This window comes from Cebus imitator, unplaced genomic scaffold, assembly GCF_001604975.1.
Source record: "Cebus imitator isolate Cc_AM_T3 unplaced genomic scaffold, Cebus_imitator-1.0 Scaffold282, whole genome shotgun sequence".
Taxonomy (NCBI): Eukaryota; Metazoa; Chordata; class Mammalia; order Primates; family Cebidae; genus Cebus; species Cebus imitator.
This window is the reverse complement of record NW_016107597.1, coordinates 2,325,615-2,348,958: the sequence shown is the minus strand read 5'-3', so window position 1 is coordinate 2,348,958 and position 23,344 is coordinate 2,325,615. Positions and strand designations below refer to the sequence as shown.

General features: G+C 34.7%; 1 protein-coding gene and 1 pseudogene across 1 annotated transcript in view; both read right to left on the bottom strand.

The window, feature by feature from the left end:
• The window catches only part of IL1RAPL1 (interleukin 1 receptor accessory protein like 1), a 1,323,503-nt gene that overhangs the window by 194,829 nt on the left and 1,105,330 nt on the right, over nucleotides 1-23,344 (bottom strand). The window lies entirely within an intron of this gene.
• Nucleotides 11,305-11,414, bottom strand: LOC119467370 (annotated as a pseudogene).

Genomic DNA, 23,344 nt, shown 5'->3' with positions numbered 1-23,344 from the left:
CTGCATATTCAATTCTCTGTCACAGCTACACCCATACCTTATCTCCTACAGACATTATATATATGTGTGTGTGTGTGTGTGCGCGTGCATGTGTGTGCACGTGTGTATATATACGTATATATATATATATACGTATATATATGTATACGTATATATATATACACACACATACACACACATCACTGTTACTATGTTTTCATTTTGAGGACATGAGATTTTTCCTGAGCACATAATTTCCTTTTATTATAAAAACATAAATTATACACTAATTGGTTTCTAAATTTCTGCTTCTCTCTAATGCCAATGAGAAAATCACAAGATAACTTTTCAGCAATAAAAATAAAGTTCACAATACTGTAGTTCTTAAAACAATGTTTACATTTATTATTTGCATAATTCACAATATTTTGCAAAAGATATTCAAGACTAATATAATATCCTTCAATGCCAAAAGAAGGTAAGAGGTAGACTTGATACTATCACACAAGAGCTAGGAAAGCAAATATCACTGAACTACCATAAATAATTTATTTCATTAAAATGTTCCCTTATATCACCATGATGGGCCAATTTAATCAGTTCAGAATCAAGACAGTTTTGCTCAAAAAGAAAACCTTTTTCTTATCACTTTAGAGTATGATCTTGAAGCTCTGAGCAATGACATACAGGTTATTTTTCTTAGTGAGACGCACTCCTTTGTGACAGTTTTTGACAAACAACATCAGGATAACTAGGTGTGCAGGAGCGACACTGAGGGATGATAGTGGGCTCAGTGTAGCTTTGGGAGCAACTACCTGATCCCAATTAAATTGTGCTGGCACTGAATATTCAAAAAGACAGGTTAGAAATTGACCTTCATTGCCCATCTTTATCTGGAAGTGAAACCCCTGCTACTCTGTTACATAATCACCAACAAAGCAAAATTCATCTCAGTTGCTAAGCTTCATAAACAGTTCCATTTCTTAGACAATGAAGAAAATCAGACAAAATTATTGCTTTGTTTTATTTGCCACCATATTACAATATAACAAAGTAGTGAATGAATGTTCATTTTCAAACTTAAATTACCTATGACTTTAATTATCTCTCCCCCCACCCCCGCTTTTGAGACTTATTTTTAAAAGGATCTTTGATTTGCAATGACATATTCTTCAAATATGCTTCTTGAACAGTATTTTTCTTTTGTGCAGATAAATCATCTCAGCAGTTTGGGTTCTAAAGAATTATTTAACTCAAATTCAAGGAGTAATTTTTCAAAAGAGGTATATTTCATGGAATATTTCATGGAATGTTTTTGATAAGTTTTTCTCCCTTTTATAAAATACCAAACTATTTGTCCTAGAAGACAGCTACTGACAACAGAAAGAGACTTTCGTTTGCTTAAGGAGCAGGGTTAGCATTTATAATATCATGGGAGCCTGGTTTCTCTTTTGTATCTCTACTGCACACTGTCTTGCATTTAAATGAATGCTTAAATTCTAAGTAATTGTTTTGACCATTTGAAAAGTCCTTTTGTTCAAAGCTCTGAGAGATTTGGTCAATTTCAATTTGTTCCTCTAATTAATTATATATTTAGATTGCTCACAAATTTGCCATCAACAGTGTATTTTCTAATAAACAGAAGAAAAACAGAAACAAGCCTTCATGGAAGCAATGTCCTTTCTGCTCAAATATTACAGAGAGGGGAACGCTACTCTATTCTCAAGAATGAATTCAGTGCCTGAAAAACTTTTCAAGTGAAATTACTGGATACATACAGTTGAGAATATATGACTCTAATTTTTTTGAAATGATTATAATAAAAATAAATTCAGGTTGTTAGATATTGTGTTTGCTACTGAACTATATAAAACTAACAATCAGTGACAAAGGTGGGAAAATGATGTACACAAAATTGACAATTGGGGAAATAATAAATAACTTTTGACTGTGTGTGGGTGGGATTGGGTGGGTAGACTGAAGAAATGCCAGGCAACGTTCTAAGTGTTTCACATACGTTACTGATTCAACACTCATACTAAAGATTCCATTTGGCACTATTAGTATGTCTTATTAGTGTCTATTTCACAAATGAGAAGTAACTGGAGCACAAATGGGTTAAGTTATTTACTCAGTGTTACTCAGCTAACAAGTAATTACCATGGCTTTCAAACCGAGCTGCTTGGTTCTACAGCCGGGTTTTTGATCACCGTACAATAGTGCTGATAATTACTTGTTTTAGATTCAATAAAAATACAGCCAGATCAAGGCTGATCTTATGCACAGGAGCTTTTCTAGAATATATCATGTGATTGAAGAAATGCTGACAAGGGGCTTTTCTCCCAAATTGTTTTCTTTACCTTTTGTGTGAAGTTCTACAACTAAAGATTTTTTTGTGTGTGGGAGAGTGTCATATATTGTATAATAAAAACAGTCCCCAATATTGTGTAATGGGTACTGGATTTCTCTTTGGGAAGATGGAGAAGTTTTAGAGACTGATGGTGGTGATGGTTGCACAGCTTGTGAAGGTATTTAATGTCACTGAACTGTACACCTCAAATAATTAAAAAGGTAAACTTTATGTTATGTATATTTCACCATAAAGAAACAGTCTCTGAAATCTGATTTCAGATTCTAATTTTTACTTCTAGATCCTTAGCAATGTACATAAAACAACTTGTTTCAGTGTTTTCTTCTGCAAAGAGGGTAGAATAAAAGAACCTACATCAGGGTGGTTGTGAAGCTTAAATAAGAAATCCATGTATTATCAGAGTACATGGATTTCTGAGGCAATAGGCTTACAAATGTTATTCTTACACTCATTCTTAAAAGCAATGCTTAGAACAGTACCTGGGACATAATAGGTACTCAATAAAAATTGTTGAATGAATGATTGAATAATTCATTACATACAGGTATTGATCGATTTATGACCTATGCAACTTACGACCATTTGACTTTACAACCACAATCGCTAGCCGCGACTGCTCCGCGTCTGGCAGCGCAAACGTTGCCCAGCTGGGCGTACGACAATGCCGACCAGCTTCCGGCAGCACTACCATCTCCGCGTGCACTATTTCAACTGTTATCCCAGACTCGGTACAGCAATTTGTGTTTTGTGTCTTGGATATTTTTCATCAAACCCCTCCCAACAAACTTCTTATACATTTCGAAGCAATGGACCCAAACATCGAACGATTTGCAAGGATTGAACGGATGGCGCATGATGTGTTTCGTCCGTATCGTGAAATTTATGAAGAAAAAAAAACACACAATTCAGACAAAGCTCACCATGTTTATGAAAAAACCAACTCCGGTAACCCCAACTGCTGCCTCAGATGACGACATCAACGATCCGCAGCCAAGCACCAGCGGCCAATAAAATGTTTCATACATGTTTATATATTTTGATATGTTTTGCAATTGGGAAAATGTTTCCTATGGTATTTTTTACACCTGTATTTTGTATTTTTGTATGCACCTGTATTTTGTAATTTTGTATGTTTTGCAAATATTAAACCAGTTGTACTGGTAATGCAGTGTTTTACTTAAACCTGACGAATGTAAAAATAAGAAACAGAATGGTGTAGAGATGATACAAATGGCATAAAATGAACAAAGAAAATTATGATATATAACAATAATGAAAGAAAATTATGATAAAATATGACTTAAAGATTTTTATAACATCATTTCACAGTACTGTACATATAGCCTACTCAACTTACGACCAAATCATGTTACAACCGGTCTGTTGGAACCAATCGTGGTCGTAAGTCGAGCACTAGCTATATTATTTTTATGCATTGGTTTGCCTTAGTATCATTATAACACCTTGGTATACAACACCCTATTTTTTGAGACAAGTGTAACAGAAATAGCAAGAGAATACTGAATCGGGCAGGGAACTTAGTGTGCCAGTTTGTCTAATTCTCACTTACTCAGGACTGTCCAGGTGCCCAGTATTACTCAAAACCTAAACATATAAGTACCTAAATCGATGTTTCAGTAAAGTTACCTGGTGAGCTTGTTTATAAATGTAGATTTCAGCACACAACCACAGGTATTCTGATTTGCTAAATCTGTGATGGGACCCAAAAATCTGCGATGGGACCCAAAAATCTGCATTTTGAAGAGTCACAAGTTTAATGGAGTTGACTGGCAGACTATTAAAAAAATAAGTTAAACTTTTTTTATTTTGAAATAATTGTAGAATTGCATGCAGTTGTAGGAGATAATAGAGTCCATTCCACGTACCCTTTGCCCAATTTTTTCCAAAGGTAGCCTATTGCAAAACCATACTACAATATCACAACCAGGATATTGACATTGACAGAGTTCATCAATGTTAAACAGACTGTATTTTGAAAACGGATCTAATAATCACTAATGAAGTGGTTCTCAGCCTGGATGCATATTAGAATCACCTTGAGAGCCTTATGAGAAATTGTCACACCCCAGATCCGGACCAATCAAATCAGAGGCACTGATTTGGAGGCCTATCCACTCCCCACTTTGCAATGATTTGCAGACTGGTTAAGAGTTGCTGCTGTATTGTGACACTTGGTCCTTCCTTCCTAGTTTCAGAGGAGAGGCCAGATTTATAAACTGAAACTTACCCCAGGTACTAATAGTGAAGACAATCAAGTAATTCTTCATCTTTGAAATTTATGCTTTGCCCCATTTTCAAGATGTAAGAAGTACCCCTAACTAGAAATCTAGAAGCAGAGTCATTTAAGTTGTTATGGTGGTAAAATAACTGGCCATTACCCCAAGGGAAATGATGGCTTTCTCACCAAACACTATATAAAGACCATTGTGCTGAAAATAAAGGGCCTAGCAATAATTTTGGCATAGCCTCTTTTGTAATTATCTACCAATTATTCTACTGCTGGGTAGAAAATAACCCTTTTTGAAAATATTTAAATGTGATCATCAAATTACTCAATCATTTTATATTTTAGGAAAGTAAGCTTTTTATTCAGTATGCCATATATATTTCAAGCTGTGTGCATAATATGGTACCTAGCATTTGCAATCAAGAAAATCAAGGCCTACAGTTAATAAAATATTATTTCTGCCAAATTTTTAGTAACAATATTGTTTTCCAAGTAGAAATAACTACAAGTGTTTTCTTTTGGTATTTTGCAATATATCTACCATACATTACATACTGCATAAATATGGTAGCAGTGTTGGTCTAATTAGATAATCCCAGTAATCTCCAAGAAAAAGAAATATGGTACAGATGAAAGCAGCTCTGTAGGACACTTGAGTATTTGTATTATCAATAATAACCATTTTGAAAAGGCAGTGTTGTCATTAACTGCAAAGGGCAATCTCAAATCTGTGAAATGTCATAATTATTTTTTCAAGCTATATGTCAAATATTGAAATCCCAATAGCTTAAAAGACCTTACAACAACCACATGTATAACCATTAAATTATGGTACTGATTAAAACGATAATGACAACAATTACACCTTTAATGTCTGAGGGTAATATGAATGAAGCTAGGTGGCTTTCTAAAATGCCACATCTTCAAAATAAGTTACGACTCACTGAAGCCTAATTAACTCTTCATGACATTACTGTCCAATGTAATTATATTTCTTTACTCTCCTTTAGTTTATCTCTGGTCTCTAGGGTTTAGTTGCTAAAATAACTCAAAGATGGACACTTTGTTCCTATTAACCCCAGAATACATTTCCATGGTGCAGGTAATTCTCAGGCTGTTTAGCCTTCGCATTAGCACAAGGGGAAACTGCTGGTTTGCTCCCTCAATAAGTAGCAGTAACTACCTCAGAACAATCAAAGTTTTTTTTTTTTCTTTTCCTTAGGAATAGTGGCAAATACTTGACATTTGTGAAATAAATGAGAGAAAATTTGTATTTTCACCAAGAGAGTATAATTTTATAAGCTACGCACCTGCCTGCCTTTTCTCTTTTTATATACTTAAAAACATTTATTTATTTATTTTGGCTATCTGTTAGTTTTCTAGGGCTGCTGTAGCAAAGAACCACAAACTAAGTGGCTTAAAACAACAGAAATGTATTGTCTCAGAGTTCTGGAGGTTAAGAGTCTAAAATCAAGGTGTTGACAGAAGTATGATTCCCTTTGATACAGGTAGGGGAATCTTTCCTTGCCTCTTCTTAGCTTCTGGTGCTCTGTCATCAATCCTTGGCATTCCTTGGCTTGCAGCTGCAGCACCCAATCACTGGATCCATTATTCAGTGATGTTCCCTCCTGTGTGTCTGGGTGCCTCTTCTTATAAGGACACTAAGCATATTGAATTAAGGACCTACTCTACACCAACAGAACCTCACCTTAACTAATTACATCCCTAATGTCCTTATTTCCAAATAAAGTAACATTCTGAGGTATGTGCTGGGGGTTAGGATTTCAACATATCCTTTTGGGAGAATATATCCAATTCATAACAGATTATAAAGATGATATATATGGCTGGGCATGGTGGCTCACGCCTGTAATCCCAGCACTTTGGGAGGCTGAAGCGAATGGATCACCTCAGGACAGGAGTTTGAGACCAGCCTGGCCAACATGGTGAAACCCCGTCTCTAATAAAAATACAAAAATTAGCCAAGCATGGGAGTGGGCACCTGTAATCTCAGCTACTTGGGAGGCTGAGGTACAAGAATCGTTTGAACCTGGGAGGCAGAGGTTGCAGTGAGCTGAGATTGCCTCACCGTATTCCAGCCTGGGCAATAAGAGCAAAACTCCACCTCAAAAAATAATAATTATAAAAATAAAAAGTGATATATACTTATTTAGAATAATTCAAACAAGACAATAGTCTGCAAAATAAAAAATAAAGTTATCTACCCTCACCACCTCCCTAATTCCTGGAAATAATCATTGTTAAAAATCTGTGTATACTTCTCAATTTTCCCATATATAAACATACAGATGAACTAAGTGTATATAGCTATGTATATATTAAAGATAATTAACAACTTATATACAACTATCCAAGTTACATATAATAGACATCTTTCTATTTCAGTACATTAGGAGATAATAATGATTGGCATTTTGCTGAGAGTCAAATATACACTAGGTCTTTATTAATTGCTTTCAGCAAATAATTGTATTTAATCTTTACAACAGTCCTATGAGGTAGGTCCAATTTCAGACCCCATTTCACAGACCAGTAAAGAAAGGAACAGAGTTAAAGTAACTTGTCCTAAACCATACAGTTGATAAGAGGTAGAAGTGGGATTTGATCCCATTGACTCATGCCAAAGCCTGTGATTGTAACCATTATACTATATTATCCACATAGCATTTCATTTTATAGTTGTTTCTTATTTGAAAGAATTTAAAAATAATAGAGACATCCAAATCTGTCATTTTGTGATGTCACTCACAGAAGATTACCATTTGTACTCCAACTAAAGTAAATGATACATTCAGATGTTAAACACATCATTTGCTGTCAATTATTCCTGGGGAATTACCTGTTTCCAGATAATTTTATGTATTTAATACCGGTGGTTTTATTTACTTTAAACAATTATTATTCAACATTTAATGAGCACTTTCTTTGGACTGATGCTCTTATCAGAGAGTAGAAAATAACACACTACATTTTTTTGTTCTCTAAGTATTGGTGGGAGAGAAAACTTAATTGAAAAATAATATTAGAGGTGTACAAAAAAAAATTGGGAGTATGAAGAAAGGAGTAACCAACTTCAGTGTGGGTTTGTTGGGAAATACTGAAAAACTTAAGTCTTGATAAGTGACGTAAATCTTCAATGATTTGAGCACGTATTGTCAGGTGGATGGGGGTAAGAGAAGGTGGGGTTGGTGGGTATGGTAGATTCTGAAATGGCTCCTCATAATCCCAACCTCCTAGTAGTTGCATCTTTGTGTAATTCCAATTTTTTTGGAGTGGGCTAAACCTAGTAGCTTGCTTCTACCCAATAAAATATGGTAAACATGATGGGACATCACTTTAGTGATTAGGTGGCCTAAGATTATGAATTTCTTCTTGCTAAAAGACCCTCTCCACTGTTGACTTTGATGAAGCAGCTTCCATAATTGTGAGGCAGCTGCCTACAGAGAAGCTCTTGTAGTAAGGAATTGAAAGAGGCCTCTGGACAACAACTTGTTAGGAATTAAGGCCTTGAGAAATTAAATTCTGCTAACAACCACTGAGTAAATATAGAAGCAGATCCTTCCCCAGCTGAACCTTAAGATGAGACTGTAGTACAGACTGACACCTTTATTGCAGCCTATGAGACATTCTGAAGCAAAGGACCCAGCATGGCCATACCCAGATTTCTAACCTACAGAAATTGTGAGAGAATAAATGTGTATTATTTTAAGCCATTAAATGTGTGCTAATTTGTTATGTAACAATAGATAGCTGATGCAGTGTGTTTTATAAGCAGTGAGAATTGGGTAAAACACATGTGTCCATGCACATACATATCATGCTCATGCACACAGGTGTAAATATTTTGCTATGTCTTGGTAGTATAGTTTAGCTGAAACTTAGGGCACAAAGATGACCATGCTAAAGGAGGCTGGAAAGGAGGCTCAACATATGACCACAAAGGATACTTATGCCAAGTTAATATGATTGGACTTTAGGCAGTCTTGTACTGTTGAAAGTTGTAGCAGCTAGTTGGTTCTGTGTATTAAAAAACATGCTTGGGAAGCTGAATTATACATTTGCAAGAATTCAGGCAGGGAGTCTTTTAGAATGGCGATAATGGATAGGTAATGGGAACATGAGCTAGGGTAATGGGGAAAGAAGATCCAGAATCAAGTTTTGAGTAGTATTTCAGTTCACTCATCAGATTTTAATGTATGGTACTGTGAGGGAGGATAACTCCTAGGAATTTTTCTACATGACTATAAGAATTTTGTTGCTACACATTACGAAAAGCCAGTTTTGAATGATAAATAATGAGATCAATTTATCCAGGATGAACTTGAGTTATCAGTGGGAGATTCTCCTGTTGTGTTGATATGGGCCTGAAGGTCAAGAAATAGGTCTTGTGTAAAGAATATATGAAAAACAGTAAACACACTTGAAGGAGTAGAATTTTCCATAACTGTAAGTAAAATGAAAAGCAAGATAATGCAAGACAAATCACAGGATTCAAATATTTAATGGAGGTACAAAATACAAAGAACCAGCCAAAGAGACAGCAAAGAAATAGAGCAAAAGTTAAAAAACAGAGAGGGAGGTAGGTACAGCATCTCAAGAGTACAGTCGTCAACAGTGCTAAATGATTTTGAGAAGCCAAACATGATTAGCACTTCATAGTGTTCACTAACTTCAGTGAGTTCCGTGATAATTTAGCTACCTTCTTATACATTTCCTTAAAGTTACACAATTCTTTCAGCATTGATGAAAATTCTAATGCCTTAAATTGTGATAAGACTAATCATTCTACATGATTCCTCCCCTCCCACCCCCAGGTCATGAATATTATTATTAAGGGTTGGTTCTGGTACCAATCATTTTGCCTGGAATAAATAATGTCATTCCATGCTGGGAAATGGCCTTATTCTTCTGATAGCTTGACAAGTTTTTAATCATCCTTACACCATGCAGAGCCAGAAACAATTATTTGATTTACATGAAATCTATAAGTGACATTAGATAACAAATAATTATCAGTGGGAGAGAAATATGGTTTAGGTCTTTTAGTAGCTAAATATTATAGGTTGTCACACAAAAGGCTGTCGTTGGTTGAAACAATACCATAAAAGTTAGTTTCAGTAAATCAAATTCCAAACTGGTTGTTTGAATAGAAAAGTAAATCACTGAGATGGATTCAGGTCATTAAATGTTGGGTGAGTGTATGCCTACACCAGTTTTCCATGTCTCTGTAGGGTATGCCATTTATTTTTAGATGACATAAACTCAAGCACATGTTTATTAGGAATGATGACAAACAATGAAGCAAGTGCCTCTGAGAAACACCTACTCGAGTGAGGTAGTAACAGTATTGAAATGATTTTATGTATTTTTGACCAGTCATTAAATTAACTTTCATGAGTCCCACCATTTTACTTACCAGTCATTTAACTTACACAGAATGTTTTGGACATGTTAAGCCAACCTACCTGGAATTATCTGATTTCAGTTAACTTATCAATCTATTCTACTACGTCATAAAGCTCATACTTTGACTTAGACAAGATATCTCTCTCTTTACAGTCTCATTTTATAAACTACAATCTTACAGGGAATAGATTAATGATGCTAAGGAAAAATATATTGGATACATCGATAGTTTTGATTACATCTTTTAACTCATGTTTGAGACCATGGCGTAAAGCTAACTGCTTGGTTTTCAGTTCTTTTACTTACAAATAGATAAAAGAAAAAGTGACTCACTTTTAGAGTGATTAATTTTATTAATTCTCCTCTATATCATTTCTAAACCAATTGGAGGAAAAATTGCAAGTAACGTAGAATACCTGGGGATATAAAATATACTCTAAGATGTGAGAGGACCATATCACCAAGGTTACTCAGGAAAGCATTGATTCAATATTCAAATAATACATGAATGCTCATCTCCTTTCACTCAAGTATTCTCGAAGGAATTAGTACCATTGAAGGAGAATCTTAGCTATTTAAGGAAGTGGATTTGATGAATTCCCTCAGTTAACTTTCTAATGTTTATCAAGTCTTAATACTGTAATATTTTTGATATCTAAATCCAGCAGTGCTTATTACAATAAAAGTGCATTAAAGTATTTTATATTTGTGAGACCTAATATATATATGATATATATATTATATATTAAATATGATATATATGATATATGATACATATATGATAGGTAGATAGATACACATATAGGTAGTTACATGTTTTCATGATTTTTTTAGAGACAAGGTCTCGCTTTGTTGTCCATGGTAGAGTGCAGCTGTGTGATCATACCTCACAACAACCTCAAACTCCTGGGTTCAAGTGATCTGCCTGCCTCAGCCTCCCAAGTAGCTAGGACTACAGGTGTGAACCACCACACCCAGCTAACAAACCACCATGGCATGTGTGCATCTATGCAACACCCTATGGGATGTGCACATGTACCCGAGAGCTTAAAGTACAATAAAATAAAATTGGTAGAGATGGGGTCTCACTATGTTACCCAGGCTGGTCTCAAACTCCTGGCCTCAAGTGATCTTCCCACCTTGGCCTCCCAAAACACTGGGATTACAGGCTTGGGCCATCACACCCAGCCTCCATTTTTTCATATTTTTGAAGTTACATGCCTAAAAGTAAAATCACGTGTTAGAAGGCTTAATTTTTATTTGAGAACATGTATTATGTTTATGTTATTATAAAATATATGTTCTTTTTCAGGTATTATGGTAGATTGTCTTTTAAATGGATAGGAACAGATACTACACTTGATCTTAGCCCAAAGGCCAAGAATCCATTAAATTATATTTTTAAGGATGACTACCATATACGGTAGTAAATTCATACATATAGTTGTTTTCCAGATTGTTTTTGCAAGAACATCAGAAATTCAGTAATGATAAGCATTTATTATTTTGGTGAGTACATGATAATTTATTTAATGCCTGTCTCCACCATAGACTGTATATTTTAGAAGGATTTATACTTATTTACAGCTGTATCAATATTTTGTGACCACATAGGTTTTTAGTTCATATTTGTTGAAATATTAACTAGAATCTAGTTTTAGATGATCACTTGCTCTGATATAACCCACATGTTCATGTTCTATTTCATATTTCACATGTGTGTATATGTATATTAATTCAGAACAAAGCAAACATTTGACTTTTTATTATAAAAATAAGCAGAGACTAGAGTTGAGGGGATCAACTACTTTACCTCTTCATGTATAGCTTTTAGCAAACACTGGATTTCTGCTGATTCAATGTTATTGTTTGAGAACTAATTCTCAATTTGTAGATGATGCTTTTCTCTGGATGCTCTACTCTAGATCAGCTTTTCACATCCTTCTTTTCAATGAATTATGTGAGATAAATGGCAGGCATATATGTTTCATTCCATGGCTATAACTAAGTTAGCTAGACTGTGCCTCTAATTCTATCACTCTTCTTCATGAAAAATAGCATTTATCAGATTGTAAATATCTTAGGGTGATATAATTATAGAATATATCTAAGTACACTCTAATTGGTTAAAAACTAAGTCGTTCACAAAAATGGACTTTAATTATTTTTACCAAATTATAAATGCCACGTCATTATAGTTGTAGGTGTATCAATACCTAAGGAGGGAAAGACATACTGACCTAATAAGATATTATGTATTCCCTTGGAAGTTCAAAAAATGTATCCTATATGATGCTCATAATCTTTGTTCCCTAGTGTGGCCATTAATAAATATTTGTAATGACTAAAAATGATAATTTTTTCAAAATTATACCATAGCAATTCATATTATAAATTTAACCTATAAAAATTAAATATCCTTTGATATACAACTCAATATAACCACTTACTGACAATTATTTGTTTCCTAAACATTGGTTCTTGATATGTAAAGTGAAAAGCAGCTATGAATACAAACTCATGACTACTTTCTGAAGAAAAAGTAGAAAATAGGACAGAGAACACAAATATGAAGCATCTTATGTCTAATCAATTTACCATCTGCCTCTTAATGTGTCATGTTCTTATGTTACCCAGCTTTTCTTAAAATAGAAACACAGTTTTCTAAGAAAGAAAAGATAGTTTCAAAGGGAAAATGACACATAAAGGAGACTCTTTGGGTAAGGAGGTGGAGAATTGAGGTGTCACAAGGAAAGAACAGAATAATTGTCTCCTCTGAGAAGATTCTGAAAATGCTCGGGAAGAAATGCAGCTACCAGGAAACTAAACCAAGCCACCAGTGAAAGGCAGAAAAGAGAAAGTCCAACACTCCAGAGTTAAGAAAAGGGTCCATGCTACAGTTACATCAGGAAATAAGGGTCAGGATAGAAGTCTAGTGGCTTTGGAGATTAAAAGATTCCAGATACTCCCACATAAGAGAGTTAGAAGGAACACTCACTATTCCCGAATAGCTTCCAAGGACTGGAACATTGTAGGGTCTCAGCCACCACATAGAATTTTCCAAATTAATATTAGCAATTGGTGTTTGTTAACCACAACACTTCCTAAACATTGTATTGAATGTTTTTAGCAAAGAAAATCTGGCTATCTGAGAGCTGCATAAAATTTCAAACCAAGCGATCCCTTCCGATTGAAATTTTATTGCTGGTGGTGGTGCTGCTGATGTCTTCTTTTATGTGTTTTCTTTTATCATGGACATTTATGACACAAAAGAGTGTATATAGTACACATGATTTGGAGACTTCAGAAAGAGCATTTTAATTTTTAAAATTATTGAACTTTTTACCATAAAAATGTTTAAGTCATACCTCATTTTATAGGGAGTTAATAATATAATTTATGTGAAAGGAATACATTTAGACCAATAATTATTCAAACAGCTTAAGAATATTTAGAATAAATGGTTTATTTTTTCGATATAATGTTTATATAATGTTTCAGTTCAATACTACACTTTAAAAATGGTGACAAAAATTTAAAGCCAACATATTTCATTGGAAGCTTACATCGCACTTTGACCTGGCTAGGGAGTCAGTATAATGTTAAGAGTAAGTATAACAATGTCCCCTAAGGGATCCCACAGACTAGGCCAAAATCCTATTTCATGGCCTACAAGGCGACTCCTAGTCTGGGCTCCATCTACCTTTACAATTTCATTCCCATTCTGCTTCTCACATGCCCTCCAATTTAGCAACTCAAACTTTGGGCAATTTCCTATAAATTTCTTCTCCCTTTCATTTATTCCTAATTTTGCTCACTATATGTCCTTTGTTTAAATTCTCTTTGTATTCTTTCTTTAGATAATGAAGTCATCTTTATATTTTAGGTATGAATTTGTCTCCAAACTCTCTGAAGGAAAACAGAAAGGCAGTATGTCCTGGGGGCCAAAAACCTAGGTTTTGGACTCATACTGCCTGAGTTAAAATCTTAGCTCCACTGCCAGCTAGTCTCATGGCTTTGGATAGGATGTATTATATCTTAGAGTTTAAAAATATGGAAATAATATCCATTCCCTCTCATTCTGTTAGTACATTTAAAGCACTTAAAGGAGAATGTGACCCACAGTAATTACTCAGCTAAGATTAGCTGTTATAAATTATTACTTCCCAAAGAAAAATTAATGGCATCATCAACTGTGTTGCCATATACTAATTGCATAGCTCTATTATCGTACATTTTATTGGATTATAGTTCAATATGTTCACATCCAGCCTTCTTACTAGGTTTACATTCTATTGCGTGTTTCCAGAAAGTTCTTGGTATCTGGAAAATGTTTGATGATAAAATGTGCTTTTTGAATGATCTGTCCATTACACTAGTTGCCATCAATGATACCTTTTTATGGAAAAAAAGGAAAAAAGATGTCTTCATGAAGGTTGGAGGCATTCAGTACATACTCTGGAATATACCTGGCATTATGAGCAGTGAAACTAATGGCATGTAATCTACACATTCTATTACAGTTGTTATTTCTGGCTTTAGAAGTGTCCCAAGAGCACATGACAGTAATAAAATCATGGAGGTAGCAGAGACAAGAATTAGTCTTTAGTAATCATATCTCATATGTTAAACTGTAAAATCAAAAATTAAAATATGCATGAAGTCTCTTAAGATTGGAAGGAAAAAAAAAAAAGCTCTGTAGGACTAGCGTTTGAAGTGGCATAATTTGTTTTGCAAGTTGCCACGTTTGCCACTGAAGTCAAATGTGGAGATGAAGGCTTGCAATAAGATAACTAGGCACAGTTACTCTTATAAATGTCTCCTGCGTCATACAAAATAGCTCATGAATTAATTTAATTTACTATTTTTTCTTAAAGCTCCTTTTTCCACTTTTTACAATTAGAGATGACTAAGAAAGTATTTGGAAAACCAAAGCACTTCTATACTTTCATCCATTTAGTTCCAATTTCCAAAAGATAACCTAGACCTCAAGGGAGAGATGGCTTTTTACATGGAATTTGTGTTGACGTGAAGTCATTTTAGAATGACTCCACTGTGACTTTGTAGTCTTCCTAATGAGCTGCCAGACAGCACAAGGGAGATAACAGTTAGAAAGCTCTGGGTGTTTAATAAGAGCCCTCTTGATACATAAATAAATATGCATTATTTATGCCATCATGAACAACACCAATGGAATAATGGTATTTTCAATTTTATTGGCAAAGTATTTGAAATTTGCTGTTAATTGGCATGAAATATTATTATTGTATGAAACATTTATATTCACCATAGCAACATATTTATCATATCAGACTTACATCTAACAAAGGCTGTCTCAGCTTCAGAAATTCACAATGGAGTAAGAGCAAAGAGCGCATAGCCATCCAAACAGCCCAGTAGCCATAGCATCAAGCTGTCTGAGTCCCTTCATCACCTCTCAATTCTGAAACAGCCACATAATTAAAGCTAATATTATGTGCTTGATTATCCAGTGGGCTCTATCATGAATTACCTCAATTCAGTTCATCCTTTGTGTGTGCAGTCTGATCATATGGCTATTTCAACAATTATTAACCAAGGGCCTATTATGTTTCACGTGCTGGCATGGTGCTTTGGTTATATCACTGAATAAGACCAGCCAAATAGTTTATTGTTTTTTTTTTAAATATAGGGTTTCATGATTAATAAAGAATGAGCTTTCAGCTGGGCACAGTGGCTCATTCCTGTAATTCTAGTACTTTGGAAGGCCAAGCTGTGTGGATCGCTTGAGGCCAGTACTTCAAGACCAGCCTGGCCAACAGGACAAAAACCCGTCTCTACTAAAAATACAAAAATTAGCCAGGCATGGTGGCACATGCCTGTAATCCCAGCTACTTGGGAGGCTGAGGCATGAGAATCACCTGAACCCAGGAGTCAGAGGTTGCAGTGAGCTGAGTGTGCCACTGCACTCCTCCAGTCTGGGTGACAGAGCGAGACTCTGTCTCAAAATTTTTTTTTAAAATAAGCTTTTTCCTGCACTGTCTGCTACTAAATGTTTCACAGAGAGTCATTCAATATATTATCAAATATCTTATGAAACCTCCAAACACCCAGGAATATTTTTTGGTAATTCTTTGGCTTCTTTTCCTTACAAGTTTTGGGTTCCTTTACAGAAACTTGTTCCAGACATACACAGAGAGAAAAATTCTTTTTATGGCAAAGAAATGATGACTCATTCAGAAAATTATTCATTAAATTATGCTTATTATCAAATTTCTAAGTTATTTCCTTATAATAAAATTATATCCCTAAATGATATATTTTGCTAATGTATTAATATTTCAAAAGAGTTTTCTGCACTTAGCAAAAAATTCTTAAATTTTATTATTATGATTTCTTAGCAAATTATCAGAGTTTGAAGAATAGAAACACTTTAACAGTATGCTATTTGGGAATTTACACACTGCTAGTTAATTCCACAAGTGCCAAAATATGCCACCATTATTATTATTTCTCTTACTTGGGGAACTCAGATTACAAAGAGAAAAAGTGAATCAAGAAATGTAAAATTGTCTCTTGACAACTGTGCTAATATGATGTAAAATAATAAGCTAGGAATTTTAATGTTTAAAAATAATGTTTACCTTAGCAATGATTGTGTACGTATAGAAAAACGTCATGAAGAACATGGCAATTTTACTTGCTGAAAACGAAAATAACCTGATAGTGACCAAAACCCATATTGGTATGGTAGACAGCAGAGACTCCACTTTAAAGCACACGTTTTAAATGAGGTATATATTCCTCATCATCACTACACTTTTACATATAGGACTGTAGTAACGCAAGTAAAGGCCAAAAGTATTTAAAAACGAAATAATAGGGCTGGGTGCTGTTGCGCACACCTATAATCCCAGTACTTTGGGAGGCTGAGGTGGGTGAATCACCTGAGGTCAGGAGTTCAAGATCAGCCTGGCCAACATGGTGAAACCCCGTTCCTACTAAAAACACAAAAATTAGCAGGGCATGTTGGCAGGCATCTATAATCTCAGTTACTTGGGAGGCTGAGACAGGAGAATTGCTTGAACCCAGGAGGCAGAGGTTGCAGTGAGCCAAGACCACACCATCACACTCCAGCCCAGGCNAAAAAAAAAACAAACAAACAAACAAAAAAAACCCTAAAGAATAAAGAGAAGGAGAGAAGGGTCATTTTTGCCCCTGCAAAAACTGGATAATTATTGTCTACTACCTTCCTGATTTTATTACTGTCATGTACTCTTGAGACACTTCTAAACATGCTTACTTTCAGATGTCACACACCGAATTCCCTTTTTAACAATGATCTTCAGAGATGACTTTCAGAGAATTGGACTTGGAAAAGTTCATGTATTCCTAGCACTTAGCATTTGTGTTATTTAATGATAGCACCCCATTTATCATGAAGAATTTTCTGCAGCCAATGATCCATCACCAAATAGTTACCCTATGCTTGTAAGGTTTTTAAAAGAAAATGGATTCAAGGTCATTCTCTATTCAGTCTCCATACGAATGGTAGAGTCATGATGCTCTCCTCTTTAGTTCTATTTAAGAACTAGAATGACATCTCATGATAATGTTAATGTGATGATATCTGGCTTTCTTTTCCTACTAGAGATTTCCCTAATAACATCTATGTTTTTTTAGTTACCTTGATTTCTGGTCGATAATTTCAAATTTCATGTTCACTTTATTCTGTTGCATTGGTTTGCACTTCAATGACCACTGTATTCCTCATTTTTAATTTATTTCTATCACAAATGATTTCTTTCAAAGAATATTGTCAGATTTGAAAATTTTTAAAAATGAGTCATTTTCAATCACTGTGAATATGCTGAGGCAAAGCAGCTTTTATTTATTATATAATTGAAATTACTTAAATGATTAAGCTTTGCTGAGTTGAAGAAATCTGCATTGGCCAATTCAATCAGCCTGACCAGAATGGTGAAAAACTAAACAGTGAATCACACATGTACTTTTTTCTAGCTCCTTAGTTCAACAATGATTTTATACATGATAATTATCCAGCAAGTATAAATATGAAACAAGGAATATTTTCAAATTTTACAGTTAAAATAAAGAAGATACTTAAGGTGTTCACTTTCAAAGTGGACCAGAATATAAAAACAGTTGTAAATAGGGACAAAGGCTTAGAGGTATGCAGAGAGAGTAATGGCAGATATTCCTATTCTAAGTTGCTATTTTCACATCCATTCATGCCTGGCCTTTATAGTTCTTTTTCCTTCTAGAATGGACACCAATTATTTAAAAGGTCTTTGGACTTTTTTGCATCATACTTAACAACATTGTCACAAGGGGAAAAAGAAACAATAGCACCCCTACAAAACATCATTCTGAGTTTTGATAGAAAATATACAAGAAATGCTATTGCTTCCTCAAGCTAATACCCATACATTTTTTCTAATTAGTGAACGTTATGCTCGTGTTCAGTTTATTGCAAACAAACTCAATTGTTGGAAAAATCAATAATGCTCAACAACAACAAAAAGTACTAAGGCAGTGATGGGGCTGTTTGATGACAGAATGTATGCAATGTCTGTGCTTGCAATGTTGTTCATTCATTCATGCATTTGCAGTAATGAGAAAAGCTCTATTACCTTTCAGAAAAAGAACTTAAGCACTGGCTCCTTCCTCTTCAGTGTGCTAGTTGTATGTGTGTGCTTGTAGTCAATCTACTCCAATGGAAAATTAATGCTTTCCTAATATAATAGCATAAAGGCAAGCCAGGTATTGTAAAGAAAGTTAAAAAAAGAAACACCTTTTGTCTCATCAATTGCTTTTCCTAAAGTAAATTACATTAGAAGGTAGCAGCATTATATTTGCCTATAGTTTAATATTGATTAAGAAGGTTTTAATTGTAAAGTTGACAGAAGACATAATGATTGCAGCACTCTTCTATGACCCTAAACACATTACAAAGCATTGTGTGTACAGACATGATTTATATAGCAATGTATTATATATAATTATTATAGAAGTTTGATATACTAATTATATGTATAGTTTTTAATTATAAGATTTTTATATATAATTTTAACTAGTATACAGGCATTTATGTTATAAATACATTATATTAATATATAATATGTAAATGGTATAGAAATATTATATATTAAATTTTATTATCTTAAATACTGTCATATTACATATATATTACTTATATATGCCATATATGAACATATTTATAAAAAGATCATGTATAAGTGCCATTATTACACACTTTCAAGTGAAGGGATAGGAATCAGGGAGGTTAGGTGATTTGTATAAGGGTCACACAACTAAGAAAGGGCAGGACAGGAACTAGAATCTAAATCTCAGGTTCTCTTAGACTTTTAATCTTCCTCCATGCCACAACCACTTCTCCTGTCAAATCCAGAAAAAGACAAAAAATGCAGGTTGATTTTATATATTAGTAACCCAGTCTAAAGAGTCATATTTGATGTGTGATGACAGTATTTACTATTACTAATCATCAAAGAGCTAAAAATGTTGATTTTTTATTAAGATGGCATATGGTTGCAATGTTGTACCAACTGGTATGTTTCATTGGTTCAGTTCATGGTTCTGAGACTTTTTTTCCATTCTGTTTTATTTTATAGAAAGCTGTTGCACAGGTGGTTGGATAGTTAAAGGGTTTTTTGTTTTGTTTTGCTTTGTTTGGTTTTGTTTTAGTATCAGGTTTTTTTTTTTTCCCCCACCATTTACTTTGTATCAGAAAAGAGTCAGCAGATTGGTTTTAGGAGGGTCATAGCTGTGTTTTTTCTTCAGCTCCCTAAAGAATCTAACTCTGACCTTTGCTCCATTTACATCATAGTTTGGCCATGAATTCTATTAGCTAATATGTTCTTTGTGAGTCTTAAGGTAAATGACGTGAAAAGAGATTCAATACTTATTCAAGTATACTCCTGTTTTATTTTCAGTAGTCATTACAAATTCAGTTACTTGAGTTTTCATTATAATGTAGGTTTAAGAAACATCAAGTAGAACTGTCAGAGGTACTATCTTATCTTATTAGCACCCACACATGTTTTTCCTCTTCCCTAAATAATATTTACATAGCTTTTCATGAGGGTACCTTTCCTACCAGTTTCCTAATAATGTACAAGAACCAGGACATGAATATACAATGCTGCTTTGTCTATCAGTCTCTTGGGAGAGAGAAAATGATTTCAGAATGATAAAAGGGAAGTTTTGTGAGATGACTGAAATGCATCAGTGCTGAGCTACTTAATATATTATATATGGTCAATGAAGAGACATGGGACTTTTGTCCTTCAATCTATAACTGCAGACTTTCCCAAAGATATAAGACGCTTTCAGAGTTGCTCCTCATTAAAAGTCTTCATTTATAAGATTCATATGCCAGACCTTAGGTCTCTGCTTTACTCTTGTAATAGCTAAAGGGAAAATAAATCTGTTGAAATAAACCTACGAATCATTGTTTAAAATGATGGGAATAAGTCTCACAAGTGCCAAAACATGCCACCATTATCTGTTCCACAGATGCGCCACAGCCGTGTGCTCACATATAGGATGTCTGCTGGACTGACAATCATAGTTGGATATGTCCTTAATCTTCAAACTAAAACTTTAAAAATGATTGTTGACGCAAATAAAACTAAAAAGAATCCTCTATGGCTAGAAATGGAATTTTAATTTTAATTTTGGAAAACTCACAGATTCTAAAAGAATAATTAGAGTGATACAAATAAATTGTTGACAATTGCCAAATTTCATAAATGAAAACTAATATCTAATCTCTACGTTCTTATTTCAAGTAAAAACTGATATAATAGCAATGTAATACAGATATAAGACTAATGTTTAGAATATTTGTATTTTTCTTCCATTAGACTATTTTCACTTATTTCTTTTCCTTAAAAGAGCCACAGAAATACTTGGGCTTCAGGGTCATCCTGCCATTATTCATCCAGAGAAACAACAGAAAACTGGGTGACTTCAATGTACAAGTCATAAGTGAGGAACTAGAACAGAAGTGAGAATAGCATGTAGGCAAGAAACATGGTTCACCTCACATCATGTTGGGACTATAATGTATATAATGGAGTGATGGTTTTGAAGGTGAAAGAAATAACTTTTGAATGGTGTTATCTCTCAGCTTAATTTAGAAGAAATAGTTGTTTTGAGGGGGTGAGGGTCATATGTAAAATGTTGAGTTACTTCAACCTTGGAGTAGACTGGAAGGCAGATAAGAGAAGTGATGTAGGTAACAAGACTGGTTAATCATAGGGTAGTTTCAGTACCATGTAATGAGGGTGGCGGTGGAAATAGAAAGGCTAGTATAAGCTAAGAATAATTTATAGGATATAGGACGTGAAAGAAGAGAGAAAGAAAGTGCTATAGGATAATAAAAGTTATTTAAGCCTGAGTAACTAAGAAAATTATGGGATTGGAGATTAAATTAAGAAATTTCTGAAAGGACTTGAACTCTGAAGGAAAAATAACAAGTTTGGTTTCAGGCAAATTGAATTGGAAGGGGTAGTGGAACACCCAGTTAGATATTTCTACTAGGCAGCTAGAGATGAGGAACTAAAATTCTGGATGGCTGTCTGGGTCATATAATCTGATTTAAGAGTAACTTCTATAGAAGTGAAATATTAAGTTCTGAGATTATAGCTGATTTCCAAAGGAGAAAGTATTTACTATATCACATTAGACTTCAAATGTATGCAGAAAAATGGGATAGGTACCCTAATTTGACCCATGGTACTTCTTTTTTTTTTTTGAGATGGAGTTTCACTCTTGTTGCCCAGGCTGGAGTGCAGTGGTGCCATCTCGGATCACTGCAACCTTCACCTTCCTGGTTCAAGAGATTCTCCTGCCTCAGCCTCCCTAGTAGTTGGGATTACAGGCGCCTGCCACCAGGCCCAGGTAATTTTTTGTATTTTTAGTAGATATGGGGATTTCACTATGTTGGCCAGGCTGGTCTCGAACTCCTAACCTCAGGCAATCCACCCACCTCAGCCTCCCAAATTGCTGGGATTACAGGTGTAAGCCATTGCACCCGGCTCGACCCATGGTACTTCTAAACTGACTAAAACACTTTTGCTGTGAGGAGTAAGATACTCTAAATTTGCAACATGTCACTTCTTAATATTAGGATTTAAGAATGGTTGGTACCTTATGTATACATGACCACAGAGCTATGAGTAGGTATTTTAAAAGCAAATATTTCTGTTATTGGAACAATTAAATATGCAAATAAATACACTTCATATTTTTATGGCAACTCATGAATAATCATATTAAAAGAAGCAGGATGTGTTACACAAATGTTTCCATGGTTACCTCTGGATGAAAGAAAGAAATTTATATCTTTGACAGTGAGAATCAATCTCAATGATTGCCACAGCCAAATGGGAAAAAATACCCAATGAAAAAAATACTGAGGAAAGAAGGTATAAGACAAAGTTTCCTTTACCTCAAAATTATTATTTACAAAAATTTCTGAACATTCTTAGTTATAATAAAATTATGATACATTTATCATCCTAAATGAATAATCTGTTATTCATTATTTGGGCAGAATGACTAATAATAACATTAGTAACCTAATAATCCATTTAAAAGAGACAGCATAATACAGAACAACTAAACAGGAATCTAGAGCCAGATATGGGACTGAGCCAGGCACTTTATGTGCCCTTTAGCACATCAGTTAACCTCTCAGAAATGTCCTTCCCTGGTCTATGAAGTGGGGAAATATTACCTGATTGGGTTTCTCTGATCTGTGAGGATGGAATGGAATAATGTGCAAGAACTGTCAATGTTCAGGTCAGCTGTTATTAGTCCCATTAGATTGTCTGACCAAATACTTTGCTCTGTGGTGCAATTCAAAATGTTATCCCTAAAACAAACAGTAATATGAACCCCCTGGAGGATACAGTGGAGGGAACTTTAGTGCACTCATGGCAGGAAAAATAATTTATGTTTTTATCCCAGCACATAGAACAACACTCCCAAGAGAGCCCTGTTCAAATACCCATGATTCTCTGCATGGGGAGCCAGACCTAGAGGAAAGTATTAATGGTAGCAAAATGACAAGGCCAGGTGGTGGCTCACATGTGTAATCTCAGTACTTTGGGAGGACGAGGCAGGTGGATTACTTAAGCCCAGGAGTTTGAGACCAGCCTGGGCAACACAGTGAAGCCCCATCTCTACAAAAAATACAATAAAATTAGCTGGTGGCACTCGCCTGGAGTCCCGGCTACTGAGGAGGCTGAGTTGGGAGAATTACTTGTGCCCAGGAGATTGAGGCTGCA